Source organism: Meriones unguiculatus, chromosome 14 (genome assembly GCF_030254825.1).
Source record: "Meriones unguiculatus strain TT.TT164.6M chromosome 14, Bangor_MerUng_6.1, whole genome shotgun sequence".
Taxonomy (NCBI): Eukaryota; Metazoa; Chordata; class Mammalia; order Rodentia; family Muridae; genus Meriones; species Meriones unguiculatus.
The window spans coordinates 57,461,104-57,478,891 of record NC_083361.1 but is presented as its reverse complement, the minus strand read 5'-3'; the positions used below and the strand labels follow the sequence as shown (position 1 = coordinate 57,478,891).

Here is a 17,788-nt window from a genome sequence, read left to right as displayed (position 1 = left end):
ATGAGTAATCTTCAAACAAAGACAGTGGGGAATAAAAGCATATTCCTTCTTGACTATCTTTAGTGTAGTAAAATCACTTTATATTTATGTGTGATGAGCTGTTGCTCTCTGTTATAAGCCATTCTGCACACGGTTTTTGTCTCATATTAAATTTGATGCTGTATATGAAAATATTATACAAACAGAAAATTGCCATACAGATTTTAGCTATTAAGAAAACCATGATGAGCAAGGACCTTTTAATGAGGCTTCCATTGGCCCAATGTGTAATCCTCTCAACTTTTCTCCAGTTCCACCCTGGGATGTAGAGGAGGACATCAAAATTGAGATAGTATTTTAGAAGTTATTGCTATCATCATCATCATCATCATCGTTATTAAAATTATTGGCATTTGGTACTAGTGAAAGAGACTCAGACTAAATAACAGAACCCCATTCTTAACTAGTAAAGATTAGAAAAATAAAAGATTGAAAGAAAATCAATGTTGACAATTCTAAGATGAAACAGGCAGTAGGAGTGTTGATGTTTTAAAGGTCCTGCTATGTGGTACAATAATGTTGCTTTTGTGAATCTATCCAAAAATAAAAGTACCAATCACCACAGCCATTAATATAGGTAGGAGGGTAAGGATATCACAAGGTGGACATCAAGATTGACGACCCTTGTAACATTGTTTATAATGAAGAGAAATGAAGAAAAGCTAAATAACCATTAATAAGTCAACAGCTAGTCTTGGATAAAACAATTTGCATATAACTATATATAATTATATAGCACAGTATATAATTATAAAATTATATACTGAGGTTTATACTTATTTCAAGGGTTTAAGATAAGGTAGCTTACCATTATAAAATAGCTCATGTGACATTATAAAATAACAAACCATCATTTTCATGGATTGTTTTCTTACAGCTCTGTCCCTGTAGCATGTATTCCCATAAAAAAAAGAAAAAAGCAGACTCTTTCAGATTGTCATGACATGGAAAACCAGGACAGTGCACACTTGTACATGGAGATCATGGTGGACAACACACCTCAAATTTGAAGTTAGGAAATAAGTTGTCTTAAAAGGGTTGTTTGTTCATACAACATAGGATAAACCCACTAAAATCGGTACATCTAAACAAACTAAGCAAAAGAGAGGACCCTAACTAAAATGCTCAATCCCCATCCTGAAAGGCAAAGAGGATGGACATCAGAAGAAGAAGAAAACAGGAAACAACCTAGGATCCTGCTACAGAGGGCCTCTGAAAGCCAGAAGAAGAAAACAGGAAACAACCTAGGAACCTGCCACAGAGGGCCTCTGAAAGCCTCTGCCCTGCAGACTATCAAAGCAGATGCTGAGCCTGATGGCCAACTGTCGGGCAGAGTGAATGGAATTATATGTAAAAAGTGGGAAATAACAAGAGCTGGAGAGGACAGGAACTCCACAAGGAGAGCAACAGAACAAGAAAATTTGAACACAGGGAACTTCCCAGAGACTCATACTCCAACCAAGGACTATTCATGGAGATAACGTAGAACCCCTGCACAGATGTAGCCCATGGCAGTTCAGTGTCCAAGTGGACACTGGACATAGTAATGGGAAGCATAGTAATGGGAAGAGGGACTGCCTCTGACATAATGTGATTGGCCTGCTCTTTGATCACTTCCCCCTGAGGGAGGAACAGCATTACCAGGCCACAGAAGAAGACAATGCAGCCATTCCTGATGTGATCTGATAGACTAAGATCAGAAGGAAGGAGAGGAGGACCTCCCCTATCAGTGGACTTGGGGAGGGGCATGCATGCAGAAAGAGGAGGAAGGGTGGGATCGGGAGGGGAGGAGGGAGGGGCTTATGGGGGGATACAAAATGAATAAAGTGTAATTAATAAGAAGAAGAAGAAGAAGAAGAAGAAGAAGAAGAAGAAGAAGAAGAAGAAGAAGAAAAAAAGGGTTGTTTGTTGAAGACTTAACAAACACATCATCTGCCCAAGGGCAGAGAAATTGTCAACGGGGTGAAGAGCCCAGGAGGAGAAAAGGAAAGGTAGTATCAGGGCATCTGAAATCATGTTAAAGTATATAGCATATAATCCGAGCTCTGAAAAGCTATCAAGAGGTTGGGGCTTGCTGAGACTGAAGCATCAACCAAGGACAGGCATGAACAGGACCTAGGCCTCCTACAACAATGTAGCAGATGTACAGCTTAGGCTTCATGTGGGTTCTCTAGTAAGGGAAGTGGGGACTTCATTGGACACAGATTCATTTGCCATCTTTTTTACCGCTTCCCTCTGGCGGGACTGCCTTATCAGGCCACAGGGGAAGAGGACATGCTCAGTTCTGATGCAACTTGATGAACTGGGGTGGATGGGAAAGGGAGTTCCCCTTTTCTGAGGAAGAGGTGAGGGGAGGGAAGGAAAAAGGGAAGGAGGGTGGGACCTGGATCAGGGGAGAGATGGGGCGACAACCAGGGTATAAACTGAATACAAAATAAATAAGTTTTTAAGAGTAAACAAATTAATTAATAAAAATGTTTTAAAAAAAAAAGAAAAAAAAGAAGTTTATAATCAAAACAGACTGGCAAGTTATATAACTAAGCATAGCCTACCCTGTGTGGAGGTGAGACTCCAGTTGGAGATGAAAAATTATGGGAATCTGGTAAGTTACACCATACAAACACAGTGATGCTGGTCTCATATTGAGAGGAAACAGCACAGACAAAAATAGGCAGATAGATAAGAGAGAGGAGGGTATCAAGCATGACACAGGCTTTCCAGTGAGAAGGTAGATAAGTAATTTCAGTGTTGACTTTGACCAGGTAAAGAAAGGTTGAGAGTACTGGTGTGAGTAGAGAAAGAAGAATAAATTCTATTTCATTCATGTCCTATCAGAACCTCAGAAGCAGTGTCAAGTAGGTGATTGAATGTTATATCCTGGAGCTTGAGGAGGATGTAGCATATGATCAATTACTGAAAAACATGGAACAGAATGGGACAGAACAGGGTAAATGTGAAGATAAGGGAAGAAATATTTCTGGGAATGGCACATGGAGTTAGTATAGAAGATGCAGATAATATGGGGTTGAGGGTCAGTGAATGGCCGGGAGCCCCAGAAAAGACAGGAAGTCAAGTGCCAACAGCTAAATGGCATGCTAAAGCATAGGAGGAGAAAGCCAACGGCTCTGGCAGATTGTGGCTTATTGGTGTCACTGATAAAAATGTCAATAATACACTGAGATTGGGGTTGTTATTTTGTTGTTGTTCGTTTGTACAGTTCTTATCAAATAAATTGTTCATATATCTTAATTATTTATTTTAGTTTTGAGATTACAATATGATTATATCATTTCTCCCTTTCCTTTCCTACCTCCAAACATTCCAACATACTTTTCCTTGCTCTCTTACAAATTCATGGCCTCATTTTTTATTAATTGTTGTTATATATAAAAATATATGTTACATATATACATATATGCCTACATATATTTGTTTGTGTAAGCATACACATATATACATATATATTTGTAAATAAATAAGTAGAACCTTCTGACATTTTATACCAGCGTGCTCTTCAAAACCTTCTGACATTTTGTACCAGTGTGCTCTTCCCTGAGGAAGAGCATTTCTTCCCTCTCAACATTCTTTAGTTGCCTGTATCTCTTTGTGTAGTGCTGAGACCTTGTGAACTTGCCTCAGCAATGCATTCCAAGTCCTAAAAGAGCACAAGAGCCAACCTAGGCACATATTATACCCACTAAAACCAGACACCATCACTAAGGAAGAAAGAAAACCATTCTACAATATAACCAACTTAACAGAAAGGTATATTCACCAAAACAGTCCTAAAGAAAATACAAGAAGCAATATTTTGGGCTAATGAGAGTAATGAACACAAGCAAGAAACTGTGCAAAGAAATATGAAGCCATACTTAGTAAACACAAAGTATCACTGATATCACAAACCACACCAAATTCAACAACACTGTGACTGTAATTAACATACACATTTTCATAATAACTTTAAATATTAATGGCCTAAATTCTCCAATCAAAAGGCATAAGCTGACAGAATGAATCAAGAAACAAAATTCATCTATCTGTTGGCTATAAGAAATACAACTTAGCTTTAAAGATAGATACCACCTTAGAGTAAAAGGAAGGATTCGGTGTTGGTAGTATAGCAGAAGCCAGAAGCCTAATTCCCAACCAATGTCTCAATGAAATGAATGTTTTCCAGAAAAGCTGTTTGGGCAAAAAGGGTATACTGTGTGATATACTGTAACACACCACAGCTTCCATTGCCAGATTTTTCATGTGTCGATTCTTTTCTTTCCTTTTGCGGGGAAGTAGCAAAGGTGGAGGACAGATATACAGGGAATGGAAGATGAGTGGGATTGAGGTGCATGATCTAAGATTCAATCTAAAATCATAATCTAAAAATCAATAAAAAGTTAAAAAAGAAAAAAGGAAGGACAAAAGTATTCCAATCAAATGGGACCAAGAAGTAAGCAGGCATTGTCTGAGGTTTTTTGTTTTTTTTTTTTTAAAGGTGGAAAGTGGACCAAAAAAGAAGGAACCTTAAGTACAGCCACTCTGTAGATCATGTGGACTAAAAGCGAGTATAGATAAATGAGATTCTGCTAGCAGTGTGTTTGAGGCTAGGCAAACTATTCATGTACACTGTTCCTGGGTGATAGCTACTATAACAGGTTTTCATGTGCGTACATGGATGTATGTGGAGCAGGATACTATCAGGGGTGAGGAGGAGATCTGAGGCTAAGAAAGGAATACAAAGGGAAAATGAAGATCTTGAGAAAGGAAGTAGAAGGTGCACAGCAAGTTATTTCATCTGGTTTCAAATCGGAGGAAGAAAGAAAACAAGGAAGAGGAAGGTGCCGACGTAACTGTAAATGTACTTATTATGGGGCAAAAGGGTTCCAGCAAAAGGGAGCAGAAAATAAGGGATGTGAGAAGAGAAATCAAATCTCATAGTGCATAACAACTCACCAATAGGATTATCAGAAAGTTCTGCTTCTCCTTGGAAAAAAATAAATTTGAAATGATGTTAGTCAACTCTGTTATTGTGCTTTCTTTGGCAGCTTTCTCCTGTGGGTGTTGATGATAAAATGACAGGCGATGGGGGAAGGTGGTCATACAGTATCAGTTTTCCAGGTAGCATCCCCTAGAGGTCTTTGCAACATCTTCTATAACAGCTCACTATAATAATGATTCTTTTAAGGCATAAACAAAGGGGAAAAATCAGAAGAGGAACTGAAAGCTAGAGAGAAAGTATTTATTGATCTGATCAAAATGATAACAGCCAGAGATAAGGCATGAGGTGTAGTAAGATATCAAACACAAGGTTAAGATTTCAGAGGATTGAAAGTCTAGATGGAGATCTAGGTAACAGCAAAAGAAAGGCTCGCAAGCAGTAATGAGATCAAGAAAACAGTGAGGGCTAAGATGGTTGTATGTACCTATAGCTTCCGTACTCAGGAGGCAGCCACCAGGAGCTCTGAGAGTTCTTGACAAGCAGGGGCTATATAGTTCAAGGACAGCCTAGAATGCATAACAAATCCTTCACTCAAAGGAGAATAAGAAAAAGAGGGTGAAGAAGGAAAAGAAGGAGGAGAAAGGCAGTGAGGAAGAAGGGAAAGAAGGAAAGAAGAGAGTGAGGGATAGAGGGAGGGAGGGAGAGAGAAAGGAAGAAAGGTGATGACGGGAGAAGAGCAAGAGGGTAGGATAAAGGGGAAAGAAAGGGAAGGGGAGGGAAGAAGGAAGAGAAGGAAGATGGAGAGAATGAGGAATAGAGGAAAGGCGGAAAGAAGAAAGTGACCGTGTCTTTGCTGAAGCACCTATGAAAGTGAAGGCCGACTCGTACATGAGTGTATGTAACTGGCAAGACAACGGGTACATGGCATGACAATGGCAGAATGCCACAGCTTCTGATAACACATGTTTAAGGGGAAGTGCTGCACATGGGCATAGAGAACACTCCATACCCAGATTATGAGGCTATTAGAAGAAAGTAGCCTCCATCTGAGACCCCAAGCATAGACATGACTGCCAACCTCCAAATGGAATATCTGCTTCTTCAGAAATGCCCTACAGCATAATGAAGATGGAGGGAGTTCATGCTGATTGAAGATCTAGAACTCAAAAGAAATATTGGATCAGAAATATTAGAAAACATTTAAGAAAGAAGAGTGGTGGGGTGGCCCATTTGGGAGGGGACATGAATGAGTTTTAAGGTTGCCTCCGCTTTTGGGAATACCTCAGGCCATTGCCAGAATTTGGCTGTTAATTCAAGCCGTTGATGCTGCTCTTCCTTGACATCTCCCCAAGATTAGCCCTAACCATGAAAGTTCATAGGACCTGTTTGATTTTTACATTTTAATCAATATCAGTTTTCCCGGCCTTATTAAAAAGAAAAAAGAATGTAATACCCTGTAAAACATTTTCTAAAGAAAATCATTGGCATTTGGTTTGTTCTCTGGATTGTTATGTCCATGGCTTTATTAATCATCCCCTCATTGTGCCCTCTTAACTTCCCATTTATAAAAAAAACAGTAACATTTATTAGGCAAAACTTTATTTCTGCTTTTCTTGGTATATTGCGTCATTTCACTTTCATTCTGACAATGAATTTTCTGATCACGTGGACAGGGCAGGATGTGCCACCATTACAAAGGTGGTAGATTTCTTACAACCTAACGAATCAATGTCAAATTGCAATAACTTGTCATTCTTGAAAAAAAAAAAGTGTCATTTACCCAAGATCTCATGTCACTCAGGGACTTCTCTCTCCAGAATGAAACATCTTACTTACATAAAGGAAACATGTGAGGATTTCGAATTATTGAGCATTTAGCCACTTCAATATGAAATCTCTTTCTGAGAGGAAGAGAGAAAGACAAAAATGGAGAGAGACAGAGATCAGTACATGAAATACCTTCTAAATGATTTTTTTCAAAGAATCAAAATGCGAAATATTACTGATGTCAATATTTTCTAAATATTCTCCTGAAATGTTATCTTTTGATTGTTTCTGTTTTAAATTTTTAAGCTTTTTTATAAAAAAAAAAGAAAGATGCAAACAAAAACATCACACCCCAAAATTAACCAGGCCCAAAGACTATACTACTCCATGAACTTCTGTGGAGCTGCAGTAGGCTTTCAGCACAGCCGTGCGAGTTGTGCCACTCACATTGAATTGCGCATGTTCGCCATTAAATACATGTTCATGCACTCAGCTACCACCAAGGGTGAAAACTCCAGGTTGAATTACAACTAGAAAAACAATTACCTTTATTTCCTCTGCGACCCGTGTCCATCACCCTCATTGTTAGCACACTCTTTATAACACAGGAGACATCGTTAGTCTTCCTCTTGCTCCTTATGTGAGACTGTGAGTGTGCTGTGGATAAGGTGCATATTAGCCCCTTAAGATGTTCTAAGCATTCTAAAGCATGTGCGCCTAAATTAGAATTATGTTTATTTTCTACTCCTGGAATGACGTTAGTGCTGTATGTGCCGATTTGTCACATCTCGTCATGCATAACTTCTCAATGCTTGTATTCATTTTTCACTCCTGGGAAATGAGGCAAGCATGCGGGCTGCTCATTCTCTGGGCCTCAATAGTAGTAGACTTATATATTTTCTTAAAAAGCAACTATACTTAACTATGCTGAGTGTGTCAACAATTTTTGTGTAGATATGTAAATGACAGAACTTATAATTTATATTTCCTTCATATTTATTGTTATTCCAGTTTTTCAAATCTATCTTTATCACGTTATGCTGGCCATTTTATTTCCTTGAAGAAAGTCTAGAAAGATGCCTCGACGCTACTTCACTGCAAAGACTGGTGTCAGGTTTGTCTGGCCATTTGCTTATCAGTGTGCTCCTTAGCACCGATTTTTTATGTTGCCTGTTCTAATACTTTCTTGACTTGAATGACTAATTCACTTTTTGTTACTTGACCAAATGCAACGATGCTATGAATTTGCAAGTTATTGCAGCTTTGGAAGCTTCCATTATCTTTTGAGGTACTATTCATTTTTGCTTTTAAATTAGTCGCATTGATATTTTCCTGGTCTGATAGATCTTTTATCCCCTGTATATTAAAATTTTTAAATAGATTGATTTGAAATTTATTTATCTCTTTGTCCAACTGGGGTCTTCTAGGAATTAAGTGAGTGTATGTGGCAGGGAGTTTCTTTTTTTCCAGGGTTAAAAGGTGATCCTCTCTCCCCTATAATAGATGCCTACAAAAGAGAGAACTTGCTTTCTAAGAGAAAGAAAAGGTGCTTAAATAGCTTTTCAGTGTATCCCTTTTTGGTGCTATAAACCCAGTTGGGTCAGATTATTACAACTAAAACAGTCAAGCACACTGGATGGCTAATTATATCTCCTGCTATGGCTTTCTCTCTTTCTCCTTCCTACATTGTAGTTCTCTTTAGTATACAACAGAAACTTTGGGAATTGTTGATGGATGAATTGTTAGCTTTGTTACAATGAGCAGCTCTCTTGTGTAGAGAGCTGTATTCTTTAATAGAAGTAATGTGCTCTCCAAACTATAATCATTAGCAGTCCTACCTTCTACTGGCCTTTCTTAGAACTACACACAGAGGTTCTCATGAGAATCAAGAGCCTCAGATTCAAAAATCTTTCAGAAGTAGACGAATACATGAAAGGAAAGAATCACAATGACTTTAGGATAATATTTTTCCACAACATAAGGATAGTAAGTATTGAATCTTGTCTCAATATTTCAACATTAAAATTCCAAACACTGCATGGATCTTGTTTTTCCTAGTTGAGTAGGTGAGATTTAATCATCTGCCTGACATAGGTGCGCCATACGGTTCTCCTAAACAAACTTTCAGGAATAACTCAAATATCCGTCTTAGAAATTTCTATCAAAAACCTTTTACTGTTATTTATGCAAATGCAGGAAGTTTTGTGTCCATCTTTTGCTGACCACCAGGTATGAGTGATGTGTAGGATTCACCTATGTCAAGACTCACAGGGAGAAACTGGTCCATTACAACATCAACAGCAATAAATCTGCCCCAAGAGACTGTAGGGCGTGATGTCACGGCATCAGTCTGCAGACACTTTAAAAGGAAAGGTTCCCAAAGGTGCTTCGGAACATGACTGATGTCAGGATCTTTCACGTCTTTATTTCTACTTACTTTACACACCTAGCTCACAACTCACAAAGCCAGATTTAGATTCATGCTTTCCCTAAACTATATAACAACTACCAGTAACTGTTACTCTTTCAACTAGAAACATTATTCTCAGGTCAGAATGCTTGGATGGATGAAAATCAGCACTTGTTTCAAACTTCAAACTGTCTCACCAGTCCCCCAAGTATCTGGGTTAGTACCAGGAGACCTTACAACAGTGAGAAAACGTTTGGCCAAATGAATAGCTTGGTTGTTCACCGAAACAGTGTCCTCCAGCTGATTTGCCACCTGTCTTCAGTGCTTTCCTCCAAAAAAAAGGTCAAAATCTCTTCAAAATGTAACTAAAATACCTGACCCAGAGAGACTCTGCATGGCAGAGTCCTGATCTTAACGCATTATGAGATAATTTTTCTATTTTGTGCTATTTTGAGAGAGGTGGTAATAAGCAATTTTTTCCTTTGATTATTTTAGGTTTGCTTTCTAGTTGGGACAATTTAGTTTGGAACCAAGTAAAGGAGAGAATGGAACATATAACTGAGTAATAAGTTTGGAAATAAAAAGTAACAGAAATAAGGGGAAATCTCAAGAAGGAGATGTCAAGGGCAAAAAAGGCCACATTTTTTGAGGACGCTGCTGTCACTCTCACCCAGGACCCTCTCCACTCAAGGCACAAAGATTCTCGAAACTACCCAGATGGCAGCTGAAACACATTGCTAAGTGAATAAAGAAATTTACTTAATCCAGGAGTGACAGCACACGCCTGTCACTCTGGCCATGGAAGCAGGAGAATCTCAATTGTTAAATTCAAGGTCAGCCTAAGTAATACAAAACCGAAACCAAAACAACAACAGAAAGTCGCTTAGCCGTATAGCTATAGGAAGTAGCAGTTATTTCCAAGGAAATGCTTAATAGCACAAAGCAATGAAAAAGAATTTTGATCAATGCAGATGTATGCACATATAAATTTATAAAGCATGAACTAAAATGAAGAAGTTGCTGTGGGCACTTTCAGCTGATGGTATTTCTCTTTAGAATCCAGGGGTGGGGTGCGGGAGTTCATTCCCTGCTTCCTCGTGGGCACTGTATCAGGGTCTCTGATCTGTGAACTCTAACGCCACCCTCGAAGGGCCGAGTGTACCCAGTGGGAGATGGGCTGCATCCTACTTAAAATGTGGTGAGGGTTTTCAGAAATGAGCCTGGAGTGCCCCAAGCCTGCTTTGACTGCTCATAGGCAAGTCGGGACCAGGGCTTTCCCTGAGACCTGCTCTCAGAGCAGAGGCCAAGCAGAGCGCCCACCTCTGCCCTAAGCTACCATTCAAAACCCTCCTCCCCTATTGATTTTGTTATCAATTCTCACCTAGCTTCAAATGACCACATTGCAGAGGGTACAAGAATTGAAGACAAGACAACAAATGGAGACTGAGTTTGGTAGAAATTTCAGCCTATCTTAAGAAGCACGCAGTAACAACCTCTGGTGGCATTTCACTTTCTTTCTCTTTTCCAAAGAGAAACGCCTTTCAAACAGTTTAAGATGATAATTAGATGAGGTAGTTTGGGACAAAGATGATAAGTAGAATATAGCTTTTCTTTAAAATATTAACGCTTCAAGGAAAGGAGAGATAAAGGCATGAGACGCCTGTGCCATTGTCAGGAGTTAGAAGGAAGACACAGCAGGTTTCTCTTTGCTCTGCCTTCTCCCTGAACACAAGGACTGTCCTGAAGAGCCCTAACCATGTCCTCATGCAGTTTCCCACTCTGGGGCCTCCCTCCCTCTGGTCCCATGAATGGAAACAAATTGTTTTTAGCTACAATACCCCCCTGGGCTCAGTCTTGACCTGTGTAGTACAGTGACTCAGTGCAGCTTGAAATTTTACATACAGCTGCATAAAGCAATTTTCATGTAAATTCCTAGGTAAATCAGCCTGCAGTTGGTCTATTACATAGACACATACACAGAAACCATTATGTCTGACAGATTAGGAGATGCCCTTGTTTCTTCCCGGGCCATTCCCTGTGCAGTCCACAGTGTTCAGATCAGTAAACGGAGGATGCAGAAAAGGCCCAAATACCACAAGCAGCAGGGGTTTTTCATAGGAGCCTGTACCTCTTCAGGGCCTGGATGCCCTGACATCAGAAAAGACCTCTTTGGGACAGAAAGAAAACTTGCTTAAAACAATCAACCCTCAAATGAGCAGAGCGAGCCAGGTAATTCTCTAGCCCTGCCAGGAAACAACTCAGCCACTTCCCATTACCCTGGAAATATGTAATGGGAGTAAACAGCCACCATGGTCTCCAAGGGCCCTACTGTTCCCACTGGTACAAGCAGGCTGGCTCAGTTAGCTCACAGCAGGCGAGAGAGCTTCAAGGCTTAGAACAGCATGTCAGTGCTCAGAGGCGCCTTTCCCTGGGTTCTGGCAAAGCCAGTGCTCCCTGAGCAGCCCGCAATAAGGGTCTGTGGGGGCAGCCCCAGCCACCAGGAAGCTGCCCATCTGAGCTCTTCATCCGAACGTGTAGAGGTCCTTTTAAGGCAGCAGAAACCACATAGCACAAAAGGAAAAATGTAACCAAAACCTGGCCCAAGATGTTTGTTTATGCAATCTTTAAATAATTCATCTTTATCCCTATTGAGCCCATCACAGCATGTCAAAAATAAATGTATCGCCTTGGCCTATTGTTTGCAGCTCAGGATTGTCAAGCGAGAAGAAAATATTACAGAGACAGAGGGAGATACACGCAGGAGTGTGACCTTTAACTGCACTACCTATAACCAATCTCATCAAATTAAAGCACTGTATATTTTCCTTAATAATCTCTGATTAGGCTGGGGCTATGAGTGGGCACGAACACCCGCCATTGCTATGCAGCGGGATGTCTGCTTAGCACCGGCAAAGCGTTTGGGAATAAGTGAGCAAAATGCTTTAATTTGATAGGGTTAGAATCCTGCAGGCTCTGGGGTGAAAGGTCCCCAACAGCTCCGCTCACACTGAATATGCAGAAATAAAAAAGTAAATTGCTTACATCTGCTGCAGGCGGCAGGGAAAATGATCTGATTGGACAGTCCGAGGGCTCTCCATTTCTTTTGGGTTAGAGAGAGGGTTTCAGAGCATCAAAAGCTTGTAATTGGAGTAATTCTGAATTAATGGACACACATACACACACACACACTCACACACGCTCGCGCACACACACAACACTTTGAGGCAGCTGTTGGTAAAAGCCTGCCTGTTTAGGAATGCTTACAGCTTGCAGAAGAAGCAACCTCAGACATAATCTTTTTTCCCCCAAAATGAATCTTAATCTTAACTATGGGCTGGAATTTGATAACAGGTAGTCAAGTCATTCTTATCTGGCTCATCCTCCTGCCAGAAGCCTGGGAGCTATCAGACCCCTGTATCTGCTTGTCCACTTTGTCCTTCTTTCAGAAATACATGTGTACTTGGTCTCTCCTTCATGCATAAAAAGATGATTTAAAGGCCTTCGCTGGGGTTCCTAGAAGTTGACATAGAAAACTCAGGTTTTGCTTTGCTCTATGATATGGGATTTAATCTTCATTTTTGATGGATAAGAATCAAAGGCAGGACTCAGGTCTTTGGGGCATGAGCTGGTTCCCTTTCTTGAGGGATGTCAGGAGATGGCCTGCAGTGTCACCCTGATGCACTCACAGGACCCCGAGAGGAGAGCTATGCCAGGAATCACATTAGGCCTAGCTGGCTCTGCTCTTCTGCTGGCACTACTTCTACAGTGAGGCCGGGGCTGCTTTTGAACTCTATTTGCATTTGACTTTATCTTATTAGCATACACTAGCTTGCTGATCAAATAATATCACCGTTTGTCCCACTGTGGACATGCTCCTATTGGAAGCTGAAAGTAATCTTGGTCCCCTGTAGTTGAGAGTAAGCCCCCACAGAGGGAGATTATGGAGATCAAAAGGACCCAGGGAATGCATCTTGTGAAGCCAACTTTCAGGAGTGGCTCCTCAGCCAGGCATCGATCTCCGAGGGCAGCCTTGCCTGGACAGCAGGAGGAACAGTTCAACAATTCCCCAAATGCTCTCAGATGCCGGTTTTGTAAGGACAGCTCCAGGCTCCTCTGATATTTTGCTAATAAGTGGGACTTATATCCAAATTCATTTCTTCCCAGTATTAATAAGGCTCTTTGAAATTTCCTGAATAGCCTATTGTATAGAAGCACTGTTAATAGTATTTAAGAATGTCATACAAGATAAAATATTCTAGATAGCAAATCACATACACACTTCTATGTATAAGTGTATAATGTGTGCAATATATGTGTTCATATATATACATACATATATATACACATATAAGCATAATTGCTTAACATGAATAAGCTATGACTTTGAAACCAAGCTGTGTACAAGACAAAATCCATACACACTAGAGTGTCACAGCCTCACCAGTATTGTCCAGGTTTGGCTGCAGGGAACCCCGAGCTTGCCTCTCTCCACTGCTTCTCTCTAAGCCTAAGTCATTTCTTCATGGAGGCTCTGCCTCTCTAACAAATGGCTCTGCGCTCGTTCTTATTAGCCTGAAGTCTCCTTTGTCTGCCTGGGCATTGCCACAGTCTATCGGAAGGTATTTGTCAACAATTACATGTCTATTAAGGCACAGTCAATCAGTGTGGGCCCAAACAGCCAGGCCTCGAGGGCTGAGCTATTGATAGGAGACTGTCAATATCCCGTCGAATCCTTTTCTCCACAAAACACAGTCACCTCGCCGAAATCATTGTCTGAGGAAAACACAGAAGGCCGGCTCTCCTCTCTTGCGCACTGGTGTCCCACTCTTTAATCTAATGTTCAATTTGAATGAATAAAAGCCTTTCCACATTTCTGAATAGAGGCTACTTTTAAAACAGTGTCCACACAGAATTTGGGAGGGTAGATATTTAACATAATCAGCCATGGTAGGGAGGTACATGGAGGTGTGCTGAACTGCTCCTGAACATTAAAAGTCCAGATAAAAATTAACAAAAGACACTAGAAATTAGACTCACAGTACTTAGTACCTGTGCTGCCCCCAGTACTGAGTCTGAGGCATTAATTTACCTGGCGCAGGACAAAGGATGGTGGTGGTATTAACAGTATTTTTTTCTACACATTCAACTTCAAACCAGACTACAGATTTTGCAATCATTGTTATAAAGAGCTGGTCTTTTCTTCAAAGAAAAAAAAATACTGAGAGCCCGTGTGACTATTTTCAAGCCTCCCAACTCCAAAAAGAAAAGGAAGCACTGTGAAAGTTGGGGGGAGGGGAGTCAAAAAGAAATCGCCTAAGTAAGGCTGTATCCTTTGAACTGGCAACTCCTTGCATCACAGACTACACCAGTTGTCCTACAACAAAAGACAGCATCAAATCGTCGCCACAAAAGCCCAAGACACCCAACAATATTAAAAGCAGATGTGATATTCAGAGCCCCTGGACCATGCAAGGTGCCTTTTAAGATCTTTTAAAGCAAGGGTCTATAAAATTGACAAAAACAAACATTTGGGGTTTTCTTTTCTTTTTTTCTTTTTTCTTTTTTTTTTCTTAAAAGGAGGGTGCTTTCTTAGAATCTTCATTCCTGGGATTTTCAGCCCCAGCCTCTCAAGCAGTAGAGAAATAAGTGGAAGGTGGGCTCAGCTACCCAGGTCACATGCAGAAAGACTTGCCTCTCAGAGCCTCTTTTCATTCTGTGTCTTGTGTTCATAATCCAAAGCCCAAATGATTCAAATACTGAAATGGAGCTAGGAAAGGTCAAAATCATGCCAGAAGGTCCAGGTGAAGTTTCTAAGAGTTAGTATAAAAATGGGAAATTAAAATTCAAAGTATTAAGATAGAGTGGGAGAGCTGCCTCGGGTCTCGTGCAGGGAGGCGGGTTCCCCATTCCATTTCTTGGCCTCCGCGTCAGAGGCACACATTAATTAAATTACCAGCCTCCAGTCTGAAGTGGATCCTCTGTAACTCAGAAATACGGGGGTCCTTCCTGCATGTTGTGGCCACAAACACCATATTTGATGTCTTTCTAGTTCCCCAGGTACAGCGCTGTTCTGGTCCATTACGGATATCCAAATGGAATCTACCATAGGACTTTTGTGTAGACCTATATAGTTCGTTTCAGATGCTTGCCCAGGGAATTTTATAAACGGACTTTAACATATTCTAGGAGAATAAATTGTGAAATGCCTGGGTCAGGAACCCAAGTCATAAAGGGCCCCTGAGCAGTCACTTCCCAGCAGACGGACATCATGGCAAAGGGGCAGCTGATCTCCGTTTCTGAGAGCTCCATTACGTGTGTTTACAAAATAAACAATGCATGCAAGTTCAGGATTGTCATCCCTAATAATATGCATTACAGCGAGCCTTAAATAAATATATAAGCCATAGGTGTCCACCAGACCCATCACTCCTCTTTCCCCATACCAGATCCAAGGCATTGTCTTTGTTGCCTTAGGAGGAAAAAAAAAAAAAAAAAAAAAAACCTCCTGCCTCTTCATAGAACAGAAACAATAACAAAAAGCAATCATTATTTTAAACAACTCACCAATGTTCAGATGCTCTGCTCGGGTTGGGTTTCCGAGCAGGAAAGTCAGCAAGTTCACAGCTGGGGTGAGAACTTGCTCTCATTAGTCTCCGGGTTGCAAGGCACCACCGCAAAGCGGGAATACAAAATGTTCTCGATGCTTCAGTAATTAACTGTCTTTGAGAAGGAAAGACAAACAAATAAATAAATAATTTGATCTTTCAGAGTTCAAACTGGTCAGGTTGCACAGTCTAAAATGCCTCTGCGTGACACTCTCTTCAGACGTTGTTTTGTGAGCACTAAGAAAAAAAAAATATTTGCGTACTGACAGATCTTTCACATCAACATGTCTCAGAAAATACGAGTTACTTCTAAGAATTATAACTCAGTAGCCTAAACATCTGTGTGCAACTGGCCCAAGGTCTTCCTGAAAGTCTTTGCTGGAAACAAGCCTCCATTTTTTAAAAAAAATTATTTATTTTTATGTGTTTTATAGAATTGTTTATTTTTTATATAGTCTACATATTATTGTAGCCTCTTTTCATTAGGCGATATCTAACTGAAAATAGAAAGCAGCTGAAAGTACTAACTGGAACAATATCTTAACTGGCAGAAATTTACATTATAAAAATACTGAAGTTTGTAAGAGAGAGCTTAAACTCTTGATTAATTTTGGTTTTGATTACATTTTTGGTATATACATAAACTGCGAAGAAAAATGTTCAGGATCATTTCATATCTACATATAGTTAGAATGCATATATGTGTCTAAAACATCGTTATTTACTAAGATAGGGAAAGGTGATCAAAGGCTTCATAGGGAAAAATGCATGAGTGACTATTAATTGTGATGATTTTGCTAGCTAAAGAACCAATGCTTTGAGGATTCTAAATGTCACTGTTTTACTTTCACTTTGCCTCAAGTCTTTTGTTAAGACTCGTAGCAGGGATTTTTCTGTGAGATATTTTTTAACTTTTTTCTGAAATTTTTGTCAGAAGGAAGACAAATAGTACACGGCAAATGAGACTCAGAAAGTGCAGGAATTTTTGACACAGCTTTCTGTGATAGATACAGAGCCTAACTTCCGAGAGAAGGAGAGAGAGAGAGAGAGAGAGAGAGAGAGAGAGAGAGAGAGAGAGAGAACAGAGAGATTTTTTTCTTTGGTTTTTGTCTGACTATTACTCTGACAGAGGTTTTTCTATACTTTGAAACTGTCTCTTTCACAATCCTAGAGAGTCCCAAAATGTTAGCAAATTAAACATTTAGTCTCTCTGGAATCCTAGGTGCATTTCAGAGCTTTGAACAGATGAACAGTAAGAAAGCCCACATGTGCTCTTTTGACTTAGCTGCTCCCTGGCTCTCTGCATGCAACTTTTTAGCTGGAGAGGGGCCTGGTACATGCATGCTAGCACCAAGTGTCAAACCCCTGCCGGAGACATAGGAAAGTGAGGTGAGCTGTGCTATCCTCGCCCGTGTTTCTGAGCCCAAGTGGCAAGACTATCCTAGGATGCCCTTGAGCAGCAGACAGGGAGGACAGCAGCCCACATCATCCTCCTGTTTCCAGATTAAACTTTAACAGGCTGTAGTTTCGACATGTTTTGACACGTGTGTGTTTCTGGAAAACATTCATTTAGATTTGCATTGCTAAAAAATGCAGGTCTCTCTCCATGGCCAACCTCAGGGACCCTAAAAGGGAACAACTGGAGTGGCTTGACATCTCCCAGGGTGAGAAGTCACTCCTCAATGAAACTGACTGAAAACTAGAAAGACAGACAGACAGAGAAGGGGGAGGGAGAAAGAAAGAAAGAAAATAAAGGTGCAGCTTGAGTTCAGCACATTTACAAAGAGTGCCTACTTTTGTTTTAATTGAGAAGATCTATGTGCAAAACCCAGTTTGCCAAAGGAAGAAAGCATTTTCAACAAATGGTTTCATAGAAGTATTTCCTCCTCAATTCAATAACACGCTTTTTAAGTTTTATACACATTAACATTCATTCAAATTTAGAATTATTTAAAAACATACCAGACCCTTCATTTGCTTGTATACACACACACACACACACACACACACACACACACACACACCCTAAAG

At 40.3% G+C, this 17,788-nt stretch overlaps 1 long non-coding RNA gene across 1 annotated transcript in view; it reads right to left on the bottom strand.

Annotated features, from left to right (window-relative positions):
• The window catches only part of LOC132647227 (uncharacterized), a 58,876-nt gene extending 42,736 nt beyond the window's left edge, over positions 1 to 16,140 (bottom strand). The window contains exon 1 of the long non-coding RNA XR_009585564.1: positions 15,717 to 16,140. This is a non-coding gene — a long non-coding RNA (uncharacterized LOC132647227). The remainder of the gene's footprint in view (positions 1 to 15,716) is intronic.
• Between the last annotated feature and the right edge of the window lie 1,648 nt (positions 16,141 to 17,788).